This window comes from Copidosoma floridanum, unplaced genomic scaffold (assembly GCF_036245765.1).
Source record: "Copidosoma floridanum isolate Cflo_tuat_1 unplaced genomic scaffold, Cflo_Japanese_pri ptg000035l, whole genome shotgun sequence".
Lineage (NCBI taxonomy): Eukaryota > Metazoa > Arthropoda > Insecta > Hymenoptera > Encyrtidae > Copidosoma > Copidosoma floridanum.
The window spans coordinates 1,376,885-1,391,962 of NW_028321912.1; positions in this window are offsets into that span (position 1 = coordinate 1,376,885).

The following is a 15,078-nucleotide window of genomic DNA, read 5'->3' on the forward strand; positions in this document are numbered from 1 at the left end:
AAGATGTCTCGGTGAGAGTAAATAGATTTAAAGGAGATAGGTGGTGGTAGAAGGGGATGAGAAGAATGTAGAAATGCTTCCATGTCTCGAAAAGATTTATGGTAGGGTTGCATACATGTACCGTGCGAGGTTGTATGCAATGTTGCGCTGGACGGGGTTGCGTGTGGGATTTTTTTTTTTTTTTTTCTGTTAGCGCCAGATTTTTTTCTATTTCTCTTCCGAGGTTTTTTGCGTTGACTACAATTGTATTAAGCATTATCGCGCGAGGTAGAAGAATTTTTTTGTTCGGCATGATGAATTCAGTGGTATGTTTCCGTGTTTCAGAGTAATAAGAAGTATACGCATCATTTTTTGAGGTTAATCGCTAATTTTTTAATTTTTAGAAGTAAAATGTAGTATTTGGATTCTTGGTAAAAAATGGTGTTATATCTACGTTTTTTTTCAATTGAAAAAAACAATCCACTATTTAAATCTTCTAAGATGAAAGTGTCTTACTTTCTTGCTAACGTAAATAGTACATCGGTTTTTAATGGAAAATAAAAGTTGGTATCTCTTTTTTTCAGTTTAAAAAACGTACTATCTCGGCTTGTGAGCGGAAGATGACAGTATCTCGATTTTTGGTAAAAAAAATAGTATCCCATTTATTATTCATTCGATTGTGAATGGAAAAAATGAGTAACTTGATTTTAATAAAAATAAGTATGTATCTTACTTTTGAAACAAAAAAAAAATAGTTTTTTATTTTTGAAGTTGAAAAAAACAATATCTCAGTTTTTTGTAGAAAAGATTTACTTTTACTTTATTTACTTCATTTACTTTATTTATCTTTACTCATCAAAGATTTACTTCTGAGATATGAAGTTTTTCGTTAAATATTGAGATACTATACTTTACAAGAATACAAGGTGATGCTCTAAAGATCATATCTTAGAAATCTAGGAAGTACCTCATCTTATTTGCTGATGTAAGATACACAAACTTTCCATGTAATTATTGACTCTATTAAAAAAAAGCCTACAATGTACCGTGAAACTCCGCCATATCCGCCAAAAACCATCGAAACGCTGAATTTGATTTCACTCGCACGTATTGAAAACTCGTTGGCACCGGTTTCTCTTTTAAAACCCAATGTATACTTGTACAATCGTTCGGCGTGAATAGCCAATGGAGCACATTGCACACATCGGTAGAAGAGCCCTTTAACGATCGCTCGTCGCTCATCGTGCACCAGAGACGACCTGTTGCAACCGAGCATAAAATCGCACTAGAACGAGGTAACGGAAAGCAAAAATGAGTAAAGAGACACGATACCACGTATGGGAGAAGGAGTTGCTGCCGTGGTCGATCGTATAGAGGTATCGATCGCGGCTCTCTTGTTTGTGCCATTTTACCCGAAAGCGTCTGTATTTGTTTGGTCTTTAATTCAAATTTTCTTTTACAAATGGCAAAAAAATTCAAAGGAAATAGAAAAAAAGGAAACGCAAATCCACTAGTATACGCTCTTTTTTTTCAACGGAGAAAAACAGAGCAGGCAACTGTTGCTTCTCTGCAAAAAAAAAAAAGAAAAAAAAATGCGACACGCGTGTGTGCCTTCAACCCCGGCATACACCCTCTTCTTTTTTATCTCTCCCCTCCGGTTTCGCTCCAATATCGCTCTTGTTTACTCACCATCCCGTGGCCTTGAACCTATTTATATATTATATACAAGCCATCGATACTCTGGTTTCTTTAGCGCGCAGTTAGGTGGGTAGACGCTTTTTCCATCCATCTTCCCTTTTTTTTGGGGGTGTGCCCTTTTCGTACGCGTATAATTGCAAACTGGGGCTTTACCCAGATATAACACCCAAGATCGATGCGTCTCCTATATCTACAGAATGGAATGTATATTACACCATGTACTTGTTTTATGATGGACGCATTTTTATTCGGGTGGTTTGCTGTGTATACTGTATACGTCTCCGCAGACTTAGCGTTTGTGTGGCTATTCTTTTTTTTCTTACCACCTCCGTTGGGATTATCCGTCCTTTCAGCAGAGCCAAGATCCATGAAGTGTTCAAGGTGACACCTCGATGAAAAACAACTCTATGGAATCGTATCGTAATTTTCAAGATGAAAAAAATGTTTGGGTGGGACAAAGTTCAACTTCAAACGAAAAATGAAGAGTCACTTCGATAAATTCACAAATTGGCACGCAAATCCATCCAACGATTTACTAAACGTCGCAAAAGCCACCTGTGTGTATTGTACATCGATCTTGTTGAAGCTTTCCTGAATTTATGGCCTTACCTGTGGATAAAAAGAACAAAAGACGTAAGGCTCAGGACGTGAAAAAGGGCTCAATGTGTGTACGCTCAATGGAGTTGATCCTAGTGTGACCGCAGTCGTAAAAGAGTACATACAGAAAGAAGAAACCGAAGGAAAAAAAACCAGAGATCAGACAGGTGTTCTTGTTACAAAAAGGTACACAAAAGGGGGGTGAGAAAAAGAGCCAAGTCAAGTGAAGTTCAACTAAAGTAATCCGATGTAGTAGATGGTATAGAACAGCAGGTATAGTTTGGCGGTCAAGGACTTTCGACGCGAGGTGTACAGTGGAGGCCGTTTAATTAATTGAGCGGGAAATTCTAATATTTGATTCCCATTGACTGATTCCACCACATAACCACTTTCATTGGTAAATTTTGTACTTCCCGCTCAACGAATTAAACTGCCTCCAGTGTACGGCGTTGTTACATACGTTTACAAACTATGTGTACGTTGCGTGTCGTACCTACAGCAGTTCAAGAGCGTTATCTGAAAAAGTAGGTGTATTTTAGAAAGTAATTTGAGTCGGATATTTTTATGCTTGATAATTAGTAAAACAATCTATGATTAGGAAAACAATGCATAATCTTGACGATCAACTGAAAAAAAATTTAGTTAACAGGTTGGTTAAGCAAACATCTCGAAAGCGATATCTTCAACTGACGGTTAGCCTTGGTTAACTTGTAGCTAAATAAATAAGAAATACGTAGGTCCTTGTTTGATCGAATTTCATGCAGTAATTATATTTTTTGAAACTAGAATAAATAACTTTCTGGTGTGGCAACTTTTTCATTAATACAAAAACAGTTACTGTACCAAATTTTATTTAACTATTTGGGTACAGATAGTTCTTATTAAACCAACTAAAATTTTAACTGTGGATTTTTTGCTAATTTGTATCTGTGAGCTTTTTTTCTTTAGAATGCAACAGATATTCTACTGGAAATTATTTTTTGCATACTGTTTCGCCTAAATTTTGACCAAAAACAATTTCACAGTGAATTGTTTCTTTTTTTCATTCATTAAAAAGCTCCACCCATTGCCCATTGCATGTTTCGTGTATCACCCCCCCCCCTCCCCCATAACTCGATCAAGTTTGACCAGTCATTAATATTTTCGGAGTACGCTTCAAGTAGTTAATTTTGTAAACGGAATCATTTTTATTGTCAGGCATAAAAGTTTAAATTATTTTCACTACTACTCAAACTCCTACTTTTGAATTTTCCCACTAAGAACAAATCACATAATCACAGCCTACATCTAGACCAATGAAATCTCGGATGAACTAGCTTCGTCATGTTACTCGTAAATCTTTCAAGAACGATTCTCGTGGACAAAAATATTTGACTTGAATTATTTGGGAAGGTAGTATAGAAGTTGCTCATTTGTATTGATTTTTTACGCTTTTTTCTTCGTTGTACCCATAACGTAGAACCTCATGATTTTCTAGGGATTAATAGTCATCACGTTTCGTATGAGATCACATGCAGGTAAGTTTAAAATAACCTTAACGTATCGCAAATGCTTTATTTAAAAATTGAGGAAAAATTATGGATTTTCATATTATCGTTTGGATTTTGATAACATCAACGTCCTCTTAACCTTCAACGTCCCATCAAGCATACATATTTCCCGCGCAACCAGTAACCCCAACCAACACAGCTTCCTCGTTCCAATCAAACTTTTCCCATTTGCATATTTTGAAATCACGTCTTTCAAAACTGCTTTTCCGCACACAATACCTCGAGACCCCCTGCTCGGAGACGTCTCGCGTTACGTACACGTCTCGTATTTTATTATTCACCATACATGATAAGAAAGAGGTAGGGAGATAATCCCAAGAGCTGGCTTCAATATACATGTATACAAGACACGTGAACCCGGGCTAAATCAACTCACTGAATTTTTTACGATCCTCGCGCTATGCACACACAACCACGTTGTTCATATGCACATATAGGCGCACTACGAAACTTTGGTGCTTTCATTATTATTCTTTCGACCAACTTTCCTAATTTCGTTACGTTTTTCGTTGGCTCTCGCTTTTGAAATTATTTAATGTGTATATCATGCGCACCGCGGGCAAAAGTTTTTCCACAGAGTTTGGTCTTTATTTAGTTTTCTTCGTGTTTTTCCCTCTTTACGTTAATATGAATTTTGTTTGTTTGCATTCAACTTTAATGATCAATTTACGTTCGAAGTATCAAAATTGAAACAAATAAAAAATGGAGTACCTAATTACGTTGTGGCGAGTTTTTACGAGAAACTCTATCGCTGAATCGTTAAACAAGTTTTAGGTTATGTCACAAGGGAAAATATGTTATTCTCGTGACGTATTTATTAAGGAAAAATGCTTCTAAATTTTTCTGTAAGCAATTAAACTCATGCACGTGAAAAAACCCAACATTTATCAATACCACACACTTTATTTGCTACCCAAAGTATAATGGGTACCGTACATACACCATCCTTGTTCATTAATGTTTAAACTGATCTTCTACATGAAAAGACACTCAATAGCGAAAACAGCTTTTACACTATACGTAGACAAAGCACTTTTACGAATTGAAAAAACAAAACCGCAAGAAAGAACCGTAAACAGTATACGCATATAGCTAGCGAGTTAAAGGTTAACCGCAAAAGCGTTGCTATGCTAGAACCTATAGAACACTGCGGTAATCGGTAGTTTCCGAATTCAGCCGTGCAGATGCTGAGGAACATTCAAGTGGCGTTTGGAAGGGTTTTTCAATTGAAAAGCGCTTATGTAATGTTTGGTATAGACAGGTGTTTATAAATTTTAATACGGTTAATGTAATTGTTAGGTTAGGAACGAAACATTTTTTTGACGATTCATCAGTTGTATGAGCCGCGATAACTATTTAGATAGGCAGTAGATACGAAGTCTTATACCATACCAAAAGCCATAGTTCATGTTCCCTTTTAGTCCGACGTTTAGAAGCTTCTACAATCGTATATAGAGTACACCCTAACCTATAAATTTCAATTTCAGAAAAATTAATCTGGTTTTTTTTTGGATGTCAACGGAGAGTATAAGAAAACATACAAGGGTCCTTAAGGTGAAAATAGTATGACTTTTCACTTCGGATTGCAGAAGCAGAGCAGACAAAAATGGTCGTTTACAACTTTTACGTAATTAAATGAAAATATTAGTTATTCTCGCAGAAGGCAAACATGTTCTCGTTTACTCTAGAGATTAATTAAAATGTTACGGATGAAGAATAGTTTCTTCATCAATCAAATAGTTTTGATTGCAAAGTAAAACGCTACCATTGTTTGGTCAAAATCTAAGACTTTTATACTTGATAAAACGACAAAAAACCTGCTACACTTTACTCCTAACACCAATTACGTAATCGCGCTGACCGTATGGACTTCCCCTTCACACCCCATTTCCACGAAAAGATCGTTCAAAGGGTAATTTTCCCACATCAATCCGCATAATTCAACAGAGATTACATCTACGGTGCCCACTAATTGGCGAATCCTCTCCTCCTGGGAAGTAAGAAGTCATTACCTCATGCAGATGATGTACAGGTGCTAATGCCCCTCGCACGGCTCATCTCGCGTTTTCCACGTTGACGAAGTGTGTTTTGATGTCAGATAAGTAAAAGGAGAAGAAAAAAAAAAGTTCACGGTAAAGTACGAAGCCCTACCTATTTAAGGATAAAGATTTACGTGCGGTACGCAAAACGCAGGGCGCAAGGTGTTTTCCTCTTTAAGAGGGGTGGGTGCGAAGGGAGAGAGTATAATCGATAGGAAACCCGCGTGGGGAGATGTTGACGAACGCGCGATGGATAATTAAGCCTCCTCTCCGATCTCCAATGTTCTGCTGTGTATTTTAATGGTTATCGTCTCTCGTTGGAGTTAAGGGTGTGCTTTGAGGAGGCTTTATTTTTTTTGAGGGAAAAAAATCCATGTATGATAATTTAAAAAAATTGTTTGATTTTTTAAATGATGCCGTATTCGAGGAGTTGTGCAGTTTATCAAATCATTTGGTCTCACCTCAGCGAAATAGATCAAAAATGATTTAAATTATTCATAAATGTACATCGTGTGTGCATAAATTGAAATTTCATTAATTTGTATCTTAAAAATTTCGTCAAATTAACAAAATCGTGAAATTATTTTGGGGTTAAAATTTATACAGTGTGTGAATAATTATTTTGATATTTATTAACAGTAGCTAGAGTAAAAAGAAAAAATAGGTTTTGTGTTTTAATTCTAAAAAGTGGTTACTTGCCGTATTGACAATTGTACTAATAAAAATTATGCATTTATTTGTATCAATTTACTTTGTCTGTTGTTTTCTGATGACAATAATAAAATTAAATTACATTAAAATTTTAAATACTTATTTCTGACCTCATCTTATATTAAGTTATATTAAATCATATGTAACATGACTCTGAAATTTCATTAAAATTTTTTTTTTTGCTTCAAAATTAATAAAGAAATTATGATGAATAGTTTAATATTATATAATGAAACACCAAAAAAAAAAAAAAATTAAGAACTGATCATGAAGTAATAAATAAAATCGTTATAAAATAATTTTCAAAGTATTAAAAAATTTAGTGATGTCTGAAATTATATTTGAGCTTTTTATGTATAAATAAATAGCTCCTCGGTTCTATTTTGAGAGTTTTAGTTCGGGTGGTAAGATTATTAAAAAATCTTAGGTTTTATGTTGCGTACATTTTTCGGCCACTAATAATAACACGAGTCATTTTTTTTAATCACTTGAATTATTGAAAAATGAGTGCTATGTCTGACCAAAATCTGATATTACTACTTAAAAACGGTTGAAGCGCATCAAACAGAGAGTTAAATCGAATAGATTTGTTTTAACGGATGAAAAAAAACTCTGATTTGTTAAAAAAAAAACAATCACAAGTTAAAATATAAGTAGCATCGCAAAGTACCCTCAGAAATGACGAAATTTCAAATTTCAATATCAAAAGTCAAACACTCTAAACTACGAGAAAAAAATACTGCCGCGATAAAAATTGGCCCAACTTTCCCAAATTCTTTTGAGTTGTATTCCCAAAGATTGGTTTTAATATCCCCTTCCTTGCAATAACACATCCGCGGGGAAACAAAAAAAAAAAAAAAAAAAACTGAGCTCCGCATCACTGGTCGACCGCACGCTTAATAAAATTACTCGTCCAAACGCACAAGCCACGCTCGATCGTGGCCGAGAGCTACTTTGAATTCAAATATATATACATACATGGAAACCAAAGCTAATAAGCACAAGTACAGTCCCGCACACACAGGTATATATATACACACACACCAATCTATAGTCATCACAAATGGATGCCGCATATCCAGGTGTATACACCCTGTGTGCAAAGAGGGTCGGATTAATTGAGGCATCATCGGCTATTTCAGAGTCACCTATGCGCGCGTTCGTTGAAAGATTTACATGCTATCGGTTTCCATTGCACAAGTGCTGTAACGGATACACTGAACCGAGACGCTCGCGATGTTTTATTTCGCTCTGATTGATCGGTGCTATTTTTCAACTAACGAAATAGAAAAAAAAAAAATTTCCCACCAAAGATGCAAACGTATAGTAGGTTTTTTATCCACATGTACCTATAGGTAACTACACTACGGCTGATCATAAGGCGAGATTAATTTGTTTGTATAGAAACGAGTCCCTCATTATAAGTTTTTTTAATGACTATATGACAGTCAGGCGATTCCTTTAATTTTCGTATTGTAGCATTTTTTATTTGCTCAATGCGTGCCTTAGTTGCAAAAAAAAGAGAGCACTTGCGACTGTGTTAAAAAAAAGTCTTTTTTGTAATCTCGTAATAAAAGTTTTTACTAAAAATAAAAGTCACAAATAAATAATAATTTGTTAAATCAAACTACATCTTCGTATATTCAAATATTTTCCAATTAAAAATGCGTGCTGGTGCACTCAGAACTTACAAGATGTTTCATGTTATATCCAAAAATACACGGCTTACTCTTCAACAGTATTCCCTTGATATTCACAATGTCAGTTCAACACTGTTACGTAAGAACTGTATGCAATAATTTTTTCTACGGTTAAAAAACTTTTTTTTTACAGTTAGCGAGTTGTTTGTGCTTTTATTCAGATATGATACACACGTTTGTTTTTGTTTTTTTCTTTGAATTGCCATACACGCATACACTCGACTTTGAACGTACGCAAAATGAGGTCCCACAATGAAAGTGCAGCCACGCACTCCCGACACAACGAAATAAATTCCAACGTATATTAGCACTCGTTCCTCCTTTCGCGAGTTTTATTCCATTAAAATTCACGGCGCGACGTGGGAAGCTTGGGTACACCCTCATATACATTACAATACGTGCGAGTGAAAAGCATCAGCTCCTATACATGTACTGAACGTAGAGCCGCGCAATAACAGCAAAACAACCTGCTGCTTGTGCTGTGGTGAGCGAATTTGCATAATATAAAGTGCAGGGAAATCTCGCACTTAATCCCTCAACACCTAGACCACTGTATACACGTACCGTCGTACATTCCTGCCCCTTTTTGAAAATTTGCTTGGGTCAAAAATTACTTCTTTCAAAATTCAGCAAATAATTAGTACCACATCGACATGGCCTTATTTCCAAATTTAAAATAACCATAGAACTTTTGAATTATTTTGAATTTATACGTCTGGGTATCAACATTTCAGAAATAAACAGTAAGCTACTTAGCTTTCAGTTAAAAAAAAAAAAAAAAACGAAATCTTCAGAAATATATTTTAAAAACATCTTACTAATAACTTTGAGTAACGCACTGGATGCAAAACACTATAAAAACTACATTGTAAACACTTCAAACTGGTAACTAATTTTTTGTACGAGGCTGTAATTTCTAACAGTGAAATTCACTACCTAGTTTTTGTTTTACGAAACAATAATTTTAAGTATCAAAAATTGCCATGTACTTAGGATGAAAATTAAAGTTTTTAATTGCCAACATATTGCTATACTATATGTATTTGTAGCACAGTAAAAATCTCTTAGAAGACAAAATGCCACCTGTTTATAGCAGCTTTTATATATTTTTTTTTTTTTTTTTTTCTTACTGACCACCATAGTACCAACTATCGACGATCGATCAAGACCGGAGAGTAAGGTTCGCGCCCTTCGAATTACAATACTCATAGAATTATGTAACATATTGAAACCTATTTTTCGGTTTACAAACGCATCAGTGGCAATCACGTAGTATAATAGTTTTAATGATCCACATCTCCGTTCCACCATCAATGCCGGGGAAAAATTATACCATTTAACCGACCACCCTTACTGAAAAAAACAGTGCATTAAAAAAAAAAAAAAAACGACTCACCCCATCCATCATTTACGTAACCCATTAAGCCATTTCCATTTTTATGACCTCCGTGTCACGGAAGAACCCGCCCTCGGAATTGAGTAAAGATGGAACGGTGCAGAGTAACATGTAAAAAAAGGCTCGGCACGCGCTCGCTCCTCTCACGCGAGATAAAAACACGATAGGAGCCGAATACTTGAGACCGTTCGTTTGGCAGGAGCGACTCCATGTTATACTGTCAGTGCAAATTTTATTTATAGGTTAACCAAACACGAATACCCGGCCCTCGTGTGATTGCCGGGAGATAATTGAGTTTGTCGGCCAAGAGATGCTGAGGATCGCGCGCCTTTTGAGTTTTCTTTCTTTCTTTTTTTTTTTTTTTTTTGCTTTGATGCGGTCTTTTGAGCTAAGCTAAGAGCTCTTCTTCTCTGGGTCATTACAATAGGACAAAAAAACACACTTACAAAAAGACATGGTAAAAAGAGAAAGGGAAGTGAGCAAGTAGGTTATGAGTTCATTTTTACCTTTTCTGTTCTTTTTTTTTTTTTTTTTTTCTATAGCTAAAAAAAGTGTTCTTTATCGCCATTCTTAATTCAAAATATGGTCACAACGAACGCAAATTTTCGAACTTTCATTAAAACGTAATGGAAAAGTAGCGCTGGAAGTATTCAGAAAAAAGACTTTTTACCATACTAATATTATCGGAGAGTTATTACTCTGGTATCAATAAAATTTAGAAATTCGTAAGATATTCAAACGGTGTCATAACTATAGGTTAAACGTATGGAATTTGAGGTCATGGAAAACAAAAATAAAGTTAACCGAAATTTCAATCTCGCATGAATATGTACGATACACTTGAAAACTAAGTTATGTAAAAAATGGATCAAACTAGTATTTTCATCTATATCTTCTCATTTATCGGTTCATATAAAAAATGAATGCCCAATAATGACTACCGTACAAGTATACATACGTATTTTTATCAGATCCTTAGAACGAGTGAATACATTTTCGCGAGTTAATCCAACTTATAGGTACATGTAGACATTCATATGAGAGTAACGGCATTAAAAAAAAAGTAATCCTCAAACTCTTTCAGCAATTTAACGGACAAGTGTAAGTCGACTCGGCAACTGAGAAAGTTTGAAGTCGATCGGCTTATACTTGTCTGGAGATATAACTTTTTGACTTTGGTCAAAAGTTATATAGCTTTGAAACAAAGTAATTAAAACCTACACAAAAATCAAACGAACTATCCGCAAGTTTAACTCTTTTAGAACACTTAATTGAATAAGCTTCGCGTTATACGTATGTTTTGGAGTCCTAACCTTAAAACGCATCGTTGAACCGAAACTAATGGAATTTTTGGTTTTTGTTTGAAACTTGGGATACTTTTATCAAATTATTAAGAATAAATATCTACGACATTTTAGAAAGTGGCAATAAGACAGAAGCTACATATTTCGTAGTTTTTATTAATATGAAAAAAAAACGAACTTACAATTGGACGTTTCACAAATTTCATCAGGTTCGAATATTTTTAAAGAAAAAATATGATTTGAAATCGTTAGCTGATAAAAAATCTAATTCCTTAAAATTAAACTAGCTTATAATTTTTTGTTCTATATCGCGTAACGTCCGTATAATTGACCTTGGGTACCACAATTGACTCTCAGAAATTAACCCAAGAGCTTTGTAAGTAAACAATACATTTTTCAATGACCCCTTTTAGAGCAATCATTGCTCTCGTACTGGAAACAAACAGTACACCACAGCTATAATCCCCGATGGATTCATTGAAAAAGCGAGAGTTTCCTCTCGATGAAACGAAATCGTGCACTCAGTTATTTGTATACACAATTCGCGGGATAAGAAGGTAGTGCTGTAGATAACGTCTTTTCACTGCCACTGCGAATGGATAAAAGGTCTTTAAAAAAATAAAAAAATGAATACTCCATCACTTCCTTTTTCGTTAATAAACTGTCTCGCGCGAAGAATTTAGTGAGGGAATATTATAGCCTTCAAGCAAGAACGAGTGCAATTAAGAGATGCCTTTTGTTTTGTCACTGAAGACGACGAAGTTTCAAATGGCACGGCTGCGGTGGAAGCACGGGATAAAAGTCAAAGTTCTCAGGTTCATTACGGTGGGAATTTTGTTTTATTTTTGATGTTACTTTTTTGGGTAAAATTGCGTACTTGATAATTTTTTTTTCTTTTTTTTTTTTTCTGAAGTTTGACTGAAATCTTATGATTGGGAGGGACTGACCTTGTGGTTTGTTTGAGTGCGATAATTTAAATAAAATTACGACTCTGATACATGGAAAAAATTAAGTATTCGAACGTGAAAATTGAACAATCATTAGTGTAATTTGTTATAATAAAAAAAAAACCACCGTAATCAATTTAAAAAATGAGAAATTTTTAATGTACATGATATACTCACACGTGTCATAAATGTTTCGTCAAAATTCAGGGGTTGATTAAAGTTTTATATGATATAACAACATACGCTATTGACGTTCCCCGCTTTCATCAATTCATGAATAGTACGTACGATAAAATATTATTTTCATTTTTTTACTTTGGTAACAAAAACTTATTTTTATAGTTTTTTTTCTTCATTAATTTTTAACCTATAGCTGATAATTTTAATGCATAAGTTAAAAAAACAGTCATCCAAAGTGTATTTCACTTCTAGTTTTAAAGTTAATGTTCTATCACATTTAGAGTAGACACACAAGCCATTAAAGGGGGGAGAAATTGCAGTGACCTAGTCTAGTCTGTATTTAAAATCTAGATAACTTCAAAAAATAAATATTTGCATGTAAAATGTTAACGCTTGATTGTATTTTCATTTATTAGTGATATTTCCGTCAGAAAAAATATTTTCAACTAATCCTCATCCATCCCGTCATACCAGAAACGACACACAAGCGTAAAATATATTAGTTAATTTTCACGAACAATAGTGATGTTCTTTTTTGTTTTTGTTTCTCTAAAAGTTCATGGTATAATTAATTTTTTTGTAAAATAAAATTTTCATACAAAAAAAAAAAAAAGAAAAGAAAAAGGAGAAAAAAGTTTTGACTCGATTAATTTTCATTCGCTGTTAAAGTTATTTCTTTTCCTCAATTGCTTTACAAATACACTCACCTCTGGGAGTTCCGCGTGGTGAGAAAAAGAAAAATAGAGGACAGCGTACACCCTGCACTTTAAATAAGGGTACACGGCGTTTCCGTTCTCTCTCCCCCCCCCCTCTTTTTCTGAAGCAAAAGAAAAATTGCTTGGCTTAATTTTTAACGAGGTGCCGGGCTGCTGAAGAAAAAAACTCTGGGGTAAAGCTCGAGGGGGGATCCCTTCCGGTCTTTGTCTCCCCCTTTCTCTGACTTTTTTTTAATTTATTGCGCAGTACAGGTCAAAGGCGCGCTGCCTCCGTTTTGAAGATAAAAAGGGTGAGCGTTAGCAAAAAATTCCGGACTACGGCTTAATTGGCGCGCTCGCGTGCGTTTATCTGTACGTGAAAACGAGTGATTTTCGGTTCCACACAATTGGTAGGGGCACGATGTTTAGAAGCGGATTTTTTTTATTTTTTTTTCGTTTATTGCTTTTAGTAAAATTCCCAGGCACCATTTTTGCAAGCCCTTTTTTTTATTTAAAATAAAGAGAAAATGGCCCACCATTTGGGTGGCTTGGGCATTTGGTGCTGAACCAATCGAGGGACCCTTTAAGGTTCTATGGATTATGAAAAATATAACTTGTCCATTGGCATGATTATCGAATATTTAAATCACATATTCAAATTCCAGAGTTTTATTGGCCTAAAAAGTTATGAAATATCGATAAATAGAATAACAAGAACTCATCATTTTCATCTGTACATATGCGCAGAAGATGGTAAATCACTTTTCTCCTTATTTTCTTAAAATTTAAGTGGTTTGCATAAAATTTTCACAATTCTAAAAGATTACTTATAAAAAAAGGTACAAATACAGTTTTTATTTGTATAGGTATATCATTTACTTTTGGAGTTATAATGGTTTTAGTGATAAATCCCATAAGATTGCATTTTAAATTGGTGAGTTTTTAGTAGAGATTTTCCGAAAAATAAATTTGTTAACCCTAGTATTTTTTTATCGCAAATTAATAAGGCACACTTTATTTACATAATTTCAAAATTTCAGCGATTATTATCATTTCAATAAAAACCACCTATGCTGGAAAGGGCATTAACTTCATTAATTTGCTTGATAAGAGTTGACAACGAATTCCTTACCCATGTGTTACAAAATAAAAGGTGCATAAGCGCGTACTATCCATCAATAATTCATCAGTTGTGGGTATACGTGACGAAACACATCTTAATTGAAAAACAAAGGGAATTCCCTAATCATTAAATCGATACAGCCTCGTGCAATCAAGCCTGCGGATGTACGTATATATATATATATATATATATATATATATATATATATATATATATAAAGTACTAAGCCGATGAAAAAAAAGGAGCTACTCTGTGGGAAAACTCTTCTCTAATGAACCCCGTTCTCAAAGTTGAAATTTCCGCGACGAGTCTTCGGCAAAAGTTAAATCGATCCTTCCCCCCGAGTTGCTCCCGTCCGCTCGGATTCTTCGCTAAGTCAGTCTCGCGATCGGCTAATAGTATGAAAAAAAAAAAAAAAATTAAACACGCGACCTACTTTTTATCCTCAAAGTTCTTACCTTTGGCAAATGTAGGCAAACAAGTATAATTACGGTTTAATTCTCGGATGCGCGGAAGGACAGGTGGGCAATTCCAAAGTCCATAATATTGATTTTACACGCGTTGAGTTGTGTCGCGGGAAAAATGGGGCGACAAAAAAAGTGCATTGCAACGATCGATCGCGACTTCGTGGAATGTTGCGAGCGATTGTTTTGAAAAAAGTTTCTTCTTCAAATATTGGAAAAAAAATTCTTTCACGACAAAACCGGCAGAAAATGTCTACGGGCCGGCGAAGTTGAAGATAAAAACTATACGAAAGTCAAAGAGTATAGAAATTTCAAAAGGCGTTTTTGTTTCGAGTTGACATGAGTAACTCAGTTGTTGAAGCTTAAAAATATGAAATCAACATCGCTTTCTGGTATATCGAGTGAAGTTCTTGATCAAGTTTGAATTAATAACAAAAAAAGTTTTAGTAAATTTTTTTTTTAAATTAGCACGAAGTCTATTTTGCACAGTGGACTCGTTGCAATAAACAAAGTAATATACTTACGAGCTATTCAGTTAATGGAATCACTCGGACTGACCAGACAAAGTTAATGTGAGATCAGCTGAAAAATCTGTGTCAAACTTATATAAACTGAATCACCTTAAAAAAAGTGTCAGAAATCTCGTAAGACCAATGAATACATGAAATTATCTCAAAATTAGTGTCTGAGTACAA